The sequence below is a fragment of the Asparagus officinalis genome, chromosome 7 (genome assembly GCF_001876935.1).
Source record: "Asparagus officinalis chromosome 7, Aspof.V1, whole genome shotgun sequence".
Classification (NCBI taxonomy): domain Eukaryota; kingdom Viridiplantae; phylum Streptophyta; class Magnoliopsida; order Asparagales; family Asparagaceae; genus Asparagus; species Asparagus officinalis.
In genome coordinates this window covers 144,294,017-144,302,835 of record NC_033800.1, presented here as the reverse complement: position 1 = coordinate 144,302,835, position 8,819 = coordinate 144,294,017, and the positions used below count along the sequence as shown (strand labels likewise).

At 34.4% G+C, this 8,819-nt stretch overlaps 1 long non-coding RNA gene across 2 annotated transcripts in view; it reads left to right on the top strand.

Annotated features, from left to right (window-relative positions):
• The window catches only part of LOC109850054, a 6,475-nt gene continuing 939 nt past the window's right edge, over window positions 3,284-8,819 (top strand). For both annotated transcript variants that reach the window (XR_002249312.1, XR_002249311.1), the window contains exons 1-2: window positions 3,284-3,390; window positions 4,001-4,060. This is a non-coding gene — a long non-coding RNA (uncharacterized LOC109850054). The remainder of the gene's footprint in view (window positions 3,391-4,000; window positions 4,061-8,819) is intronic.

The following is an 8,819-nucleotide window of genomic DNA, read 5'->3' as shown; positions in this document are numbered from 1 at the left end:
TTTTACACATGGAACAATAAACAAGACCCGGATACAAGAGTTTGGGGCCGTTTAGACAGAGCTATTGTAAATGATAACTGGATTCAACAACTAAATTCTAGTCATGTGGAGTTCATGGTTCCCAGGCTATCTGATCATTCTCCTGGCGTAATCTCAGTTTATGAAGACTGCTCTTATGGTAAGAAGCCATTCAGATTTTTTAATATGTGGACGAAGCATGCTGATTTTCTACCCACTGTGTCTGATATTTGGCTTTCTCAAATCAATGGATTCCACATGTATTCTGTCTGCACAAAGCTAAAAAGGTTGAAAGGAGCTCTGAAGTCCTTGAATAGAAGACACTTTTGTAATATAAGTGAGCAAGTCATAAGAGCAAAAATTGGAATGGAGGAAATTCAAAAGAAACTTCAAGATGATCCCCCCAATCATTCACTTATCTGTCAGGAAAGGAATTTTATTGTTATATATAACAAACTCTTGGATCATGAAATTTCTTTCTACCAGCAGAAAGCAAGAACTGCCTGGAGTATTCAAGGTGACAGAAATACTACACTTTTCCATTCTGCTATTAAGGCAAATAGACACAACAATAGAGTCTCAATTCTCTATAACAGCCATGGAGATAGGCTTACTGATGGTGAGAAGATAGTAAATGAGTTTGTCTCTTATTACAAAAGTCTAATGGGGACTGCAATCCATACTGATAAACCTGATAAACATATTATACAAAATGGAGCATGTCTGAATTCTAATCAAGCAAGAGAACTTTCTAAACCAGTCACAAGTGAAGAAATTAGAGCTGCCATCTTCTCAATGCCTGACAATAAGGCCCCAGGGCCCGATGGGTTCAATGCTTATTTTTACAAATCTGCATGGTCAATCATTGGGGAGGATATTACTTTAGCAATTGGGGAATTCTTCAAATCTGGAAAGCTATTAGGAGCTTTGAATTCAACCTCGATCACTCTCATTCCAAAGGTACATTGCCCTAAAACCCCAGCTGATTTCAGACCCATATCATGTTGTAACTGCCTCTATAAAATCATTTCAAAAATTTTAGCAACAAGAATACAGGCAGTTATGGGAAGTTTAGTTAACGAAGCTCAAAGTGCCTTTGTAAAAGGCAGGCAAATATCAAATAATATCCTTCTTGCACATGAGCTGGTCAAAAACTATGGAAGGAAACATCTGTCACCAAGAGTTATGATCAATATAGACATCAGGAAGGCATTTGATTCTATAAGTTGGAACTTCATTCAAGACATTCTGACATATATGGGTTTTCCACTGGGTTTTATTAAATGGATTATATGATGTATTTCCACACTAAATTATTCTATCTCTCTGAATGGTAGCTTACATGGATTTTTCAAGGGTGAAAGAGGTCTAAGGCAAGGGGATCCTCTTTCCCCCTACCTGTTCATTCTAGGCATGGAATACCTGACTAGAATGTTGAACCAGCTGAAAGATGATAAAAATTTCAAATTTCACCCCAAGTGCAAAAATCTAAATATAACACATTTAGTGTTCGCTGATGATCTCCTTCTTTTCTGCAAAGGGGATCCTTATTCAGTGAATAGAATTTATCAATGTGTTGAATATTTTGGAGCATGCTCTGGTTTAGAAGCAAACCCTGCAAAATGCTCTATCTATTATGGTGGAGTTTCTGATGAAACTAAGCATGATATTAGTAATTCACTGGGGTTCCCTGAAGGTTCTCTTCCAATCAGATACTTAGGCCTTCCTCTCATAAGTAAGAGGATGTCTTACATTGATTGCAACCCTCTACTCCTGAGGATATCAAACTAGTTCCAGAGTTGTATGAAGAACAAATCACTGTCTTATGCTGGAAGATTACAGATTATTAAGAGTATTATTTTGGGTATTCAAATTTTCTGGACATCTAGCTACATCCTTCCAGTAAAAGTGCTACAAAAAATTGATGAGCTATGTAGGTGTTTTCTATGGGGCAAATCAGAACATACTTCTAAACCTTCTCTGGTATCATGGGGTAATGTCTGTGTTCAAAAGAAAAATGGAGGGTTGGGAATCTTCTCGGCAAGACTTTGGAACACTGCTACTGCCCTCAAAATCATGTGGAGTATTCACATGAACAAGGAGCTTTTGTGGATTAAATGGTCCCATGAAAATTATCTGAAAAATAGTAGCATTTGGATGGTAAAAACTAGAAAGGGAGACTCTTGGATGTGGAAACAATTATTGAGCATCAGAGATAAATGTATTTATTTGTGCGGAGGGATTGATAACCTCATTCAGCTTCTCAATTCTTGCTGTAGCAAATCAAAAATTCAACTCTCTGACATATATTCCAGGTTGTCACCTATTACATCTCAAGTGGCATGGCATGATACAGTTTGGAAAAAATTAAGCTATCCAAAGCACCAGTTCATACTATGGCTGGCAGTCCAGGATAAGCTTCAAACTCAAGACAGACTCCTCAGACATGGAATTATTCAGACTTCTGTCTGTAAGCTTTGTGACTGTCCTATCTCAGAGAGCAGAAATCACCTTTTTTCGAGTGCACTTTGTCAAATAAGGTTTGGAATAGTTTTATGGAATGGCTCAACTTCAAATGGAGATCTTGTGACTGGCCTACCCTCTTGAACTGGTTCATTTTCAGGTTGAGGGGTAAGGGTATGAAACAAAAGATTAAGAAGATGGCATTTGCTGCAACAGTTTACGCTATATGGAATGAAAGAAACTGCAGAATTTTCAAACTGAAGAGTAAAACTCCTGAAATTCTAATGAAGAATATCAAGTTAGATATCCTCACTGTCATTTTGAATTCTCAGTCATCTGAATGCAGGGAATGGGGGCTCTCTATTTAGAGTACAATTAAGGAGAAGGAGGTGCAAACACAGGAGGTGCACAAGAAATGAATTAATTTGTCATACTTGTGGGGCTGAATTTCCCACCTGAGATTTGTGCTTTTATGTAATATAGTCTCATATCTGATATCTCACTGTTGAGTAGAGATTCTTGATGTACATAATTCCTATTTTTGGAGATGAATAAAATTTTTCATTTACAAAAAAAAACATCGAGTTGTTCTGGGTGGGTGCCACGGCTTGCATGCACCAACGGGCCCGTTGTAATAATACTAAGTTATTGGCTATGTAAATATATGGAATATATATGGAAAAGTAAAGGGACTTTTGTGCATAATTTGTTAGAGGGTTTATTAGTAAAAAAAGAGGGCCTTTATAAATACCCAAAATCCTACTTGTTTTCCGTCATCCACTCTTCTCCCTCCCGTCTCTGTTTAGCCGCACACTAAAAAAAAAAAAAAACCCCTAAGGTCTCGTCTTTCTTTAAGAGAAAATCATCATCTTAAGGGGGAAGGCGACGGGTGTTTGATCATCAAGCAAGGTATATCTTGTTATACTATCTTTAGGAATATGTTTATGCAGAAGTTTGCACATTGATCTAACCATTCAATATATTAATTTAATTGGGTCAAGTGGCTATAGTCTTTGCTGGTAATCTCGATAGTATATCAACAATAATGTCAGGCGGAAGGAGAAAGCATGAGCAATAGTTTTCAGCTTTTGTAGTAGCCTGTGAGCAAAAATAGTTATAATGATTTTAAACCATGATTATGAAAATCAATTTATAAAAAAAAAGGAAAATACCTACAGATTCTTCTTGTTGATCTTCTCAGCCATGAACTACCACGTCTTTTACTGCAACAAAGTTGCAAGATTGTTAGGGTTTAGAATTAGGGTACTTTAATATTTTATATTTTAAGTATAAAATAGATTTTGTGCGCAACTATTTGAGGGGCATATAATGCATCAAAAGCTAAATTTCTTTTTGGTTAGACGTCAACAAGATATGGTCTTTAAAAGAAAAGCTAGTAGAGTTTAGTAAACTACTAATGTACCGAGATTATTATATGGCATAGATTGTTTGAATAGCTTACATGCATTAGTATTTGGTAGGATGTATATATTGATGGTTATTTGTATATATTATATAGGAATCCCAAGTGATTTCGAGGAGGCATCGTGATTGGTAATATGATAGTCTTTTGTATTTGGTAAGTGGTGAATTCATGCATTGTGCACTGTGTATTTTTCATATAAAATTATATAAATTATACGCGAATTTATTTCTGATAGATTATATCCTTTTGTGTGATTTACTCACATGTTAAATGTTGATTTGGAGGTGACACACATGGTTATTTGGTATAAGCTTATGCTTATTTTCTTTGTCAATTGTTATGTCTTTTCATATAGTAGTAGGTTGAGACGCATATGCGGTTGATTGATTTCACTGTTGGTTGGCCTTTGGTATTTTTGTATAACATACTTGGTTATATGAACTTTGTTCATTTGTCTTTTTAAACATATGCATCTCAAGTCAATATACCGATATATGTCGGATATAGGCAAGTTATTAAAACAGGGCTCAACTTGCCTCTATGAAGTTTCTATTTTAGCGCTAAGAGCCCAAGTTTGGGTCACCGTCCCGGAACTATGGGTTTAATAATAGTGGGGTTTACCAAGTCAACCGGAGTATCGAAGTGTTGACCGCATTAAGACGTGACCTGCTTATTTCCATTGCACTTTTACATTTTTAAAATATTGCATTATAAACTTTTACTATTTTAGTATTTTGCATATAAAGTCAATTTGTTTTTTTACAAAACCAGTGTTTAATGTATGAATTTATCCACTTATTGAGCTGTGAACTCATTGTGTTATTTCTATTCTTTTCAGAGACTCGGGATTAGGTGGAGTAGAAGATTTATTTGTCAAATTCTTAGAACGGGGCAAGGAATAAAATTCAGGATTGTTATTATGTTCTAGGTTAAGGTTGATAAAGTCTTTGATGTTTAGTTGATATTGGAAGCTTTGTAATAATAAAATATTTCCCTTAGGTTGAGTTCTATATTAAGTTGAGGAATTTTTGTTATTATCAAGTTAATTGGATTAATATTGACTTTTGAGATTATAAAGAATATTTATTGTTGGTTTTAGTTCAATGAAGAGATTATTGTTATGATATTTTAATGAGTATGTATTTTTGGAGGATTTTTCATAGATTTAGTACGACTCCAATATTCCTTTTAGGTCCGAAAATTGGGGTCGTGACACCCGTGGGCCCAGGGCGTGACAAAAATTATCAGAACCGTTGCCAGTCGGAAGTGTGGAGCTAAGTACTATACGGGGCTAAGTACTACACCACGTGGATGCAGTGAGAGTCATCTCTAGAGCCCGTAGGAGTCACCTCTAGAGTCTACATCGCTTGGCAAATGATACTGGGATGTGCCAATTGTCATATCGTGACGACAAGAACGTCGTCTTTGTAAGGTGGGGGTGATTGTGACACCCTCACTTTAGTCCCACATAGACTAGTGTTAAGAAATATTAGTGGCTTAAATAGAAAAAAGCCTAAGGCTCAAGAACAACTAGTACTAGCATTTTGGCAAAGTGGTTAGCCAACATCGAGTTGCTCTCGGTGGGTCCTACGGATTACACGCGCCAACAGACCCATGGGCCCGGTGAGTGACATCATGACTTTATGAACTATAATTATTAAATTTTTACCATTTTTAGTTATTTTGACCCATAGATAGATAATTTTTTGATGGCCAAAATTCATTATTTCATAAGCTATTACCCACGATTTTAGGCCAGTTTTCGTTGTTGAGACGCGTTGTGAAATAATTTTGCTTCTGTGAATTTTCACGATTTCTTGGACTATAACGCATGATATTTGGCTATTTTCAATTATTTTGAATTATTGTCAAATTATATTGCAAAGGTCTAAATTTACAATTTAATGAGGTATAACTCGTGTTTTTTAGCATTTCTGTCATTTCGACCAGTTAGCAAATAATGTCGCAGAGGAAATTCACAATTTCGTGAGTTGTAAAACATAATGTTTAGCCATTTTAAGTCATTTAGACCCATTGTCAAATAATTTCTTGGTGGCTAAAATTCACGATTTTGTTAGCTACAACCCATAATTTTTGGTCATTTTAAGTTGTTTCAACCCATTGGCTAAAACATTTGTAGAGGGTAAAATTCACAAGTTTATGACCTATAATCCATAATTATTGGACATTTTTAGTCATTTCAACCCATTAGTAAATAATGTCATGTAGAGTAAAATTCACAAGTTCATTAGCTATAGTCCACAATTTTCAGCTATTATTTTGGTCAGTTGGCAAATAATTTTGTGAAGGCTAAAATTAAAGATTTTATGAGCTATTACCCATGATTTTTGGCTATTATTAGTCATTCTGACCAGTAGTCCAATATATTTATAGTGACTAAAATTCATGATTTCGTAGGCTATAACCCACGATTTTTAGCATTCATAGTCATTTTGACCTATTAGAAAATAATTTCATGGAGGCCAAACTTCACGATTTCTTGAGCTATAACCAACAATTGTAGGATATTTTTAGTCATTTTCGATCATTGGTAAATAATTTTACAAAGCCCAAACTTTTTGATTTAAGGATATATGATTTCTGACCATTTTTATCCATTTCGACCCATTAGCAAATAATTCCACGGAGACTAAACTTTAATATTTTGTAAGCTATAGCCCAAGATTTTTTGTCATGCTTAGTTATTTCAATACATTAGCAAATAATTTTTCAAATGCCAGAATTCACGATTTCATGAGCTATAAGTCATGATTTTTGGCATTTTTAAAGTTATGTCGACTTGTAGATATGTAATTTTGCACAGGCCAAATTCTAATATTTCAGAAGCTATACCCCATGAATTTTAACTATTTTATATCATTGTGACCAACTGGAAAATAATTTCATGAAGTCTAAACTGTCTAATTTCATAAGTTATATACCATGATTTTTGACGTTTCTAGTCATTTTGACCTATAGGCAAATAAATTTGCGGATGCCAAAATTCACAATATCATGACCTGTCACCCATGATTTTTAGACATTTTTAGTTCTTTCGATCTGCTGACAAATAGTTACGCAGATGCCAAAATTCATGATATCATGAGCCATATTCATGATTTTTGGATATTTTTAGTTGTTTCAACCCGTTGTCAAACAATCACATACATCTCCATACACCGGAAGGGAAAAAAAAGGGAAAAGTAAACATGTGAACAAATGTTTGTGTGCATTACCATTTTCTTGAAGGAATTAGCTCCCTTCTCTGGATTCTTCTAATTTCATTGGAAAGAGGAGAATTCATTCATCTAACACTATCCAGATTGTTTTCGAGTTTTAGCCTCTCACTGTCTTGCTCATCATCTCATTCTCGTGTTCCTCTTTCACTCCACAAAAAGATACAGGCCTATTTTAACATTCAGTAAGAGATACTATAAAATGCTATAATAGAAGCTCTAGCACAGCCGAAATCCATTGATAGCAGATAATCTCGTCCATTAGAATCGGGTGCAAAATTACAACATTAACAGTTTGTTTTTCCTGGTAGCTAGTATCCTTTAGATAGTTTAAATCTTGTACCCATGACCTCTATTTTTGTTTAGATTGCAAAGTTTCTCACAAAGTAAAGACAGCCTTTGCATCCTCTACAAAGGTATGCTTGTTTTATGGACAAGAGGATATTTATTCTGGCCGAGCTTCTTAGAACCAATACGTATGACTACAGGTTCTCCTTTCCTTTATTTCCTTTTCCTCTTATAATCTATGTCCTCTTGATATCACAAATTGTTATTAGGCTCGAGTTTCTTTTCTGATGTGCAATTAATGGAGCATATCCTACCAGAGTTAGGTGTTTTATCCTACAATCATCTGAGAATATAAAACTTCAGCATCAACTATGATATATTTATGATGTAGGCTTTCTTTTTCTTTTTAAAAATTGTTTTGATATAAATCAAAAGCAGAACACTGGAATCAAACTCTTTTACATGGTTATACTAGCAAAGTAGCAATCATAAACTCGGAATTTGTTTGCTTACTTTTATAGCCATATAAATGAAATTCTGATATCTGTTTATTTGTTATTGAAAATGCATGTTATGATGTCCTGCGCAACATAATTGATTTTATTCGGATATTGCTCAACTTTTTTTTGTTAATTGATATAATCATTTAGTTATGGCAGACCCTAAAGAGCATTTTGACAAACAAGCACATAGAAAAGATAGTAATAAGACTGAGTGACTAACGATAGAAATTTTTGTTGTGTATTTAACAAAATAGGAGTATGAAAAGTAGTTTCGAAACTTTATCCAATTATGAGAGCTCTCTATTTCAGAACATTCCAATATTATCATCACCTTGTAAAATGAGGCACTACTTTCATTTGGATTGAGTCCTTCTTGGCTCAAGCTGCGCTTAGTTAATTTCTGATGGATCCTATCATGAATCGTTTGTCCCGATACATTTATATGACAGATAAAATAAAAGATTAAGCAAGGACAAGCTGTTCCATAAATTAAATTAAATGATAAACCACAAAATCATTCCTAAAGAAAATATGTGTACAATTTTTCTTTTTTGTTCTTCACCTTTTTCTTTACCTCTGTTTGATCCTTTCTTTACTGCTGTCACTAAAGCTTTAATGATTTAGTTTACGTTTTATTTTGATATGATAGCAGGTACACACTATATATATGTTTTTTCCTCCCCCTGTTGTAGAGAGAAAAGGAGAGGGGTAGTAGTCACCATAGCATAACTGCGAAGTAAAGTACTGAAATCATACAACGATTCCACCAAAAGACTACCAAGAATCCCTTCAGCTTGATGTGCACAGCTTAACTTATAATTTTTTGTATTTTTCTTATTTCTTATTTCTTTTTATTTTTTATTTTTTCCTTCTGGTTACGGCTTT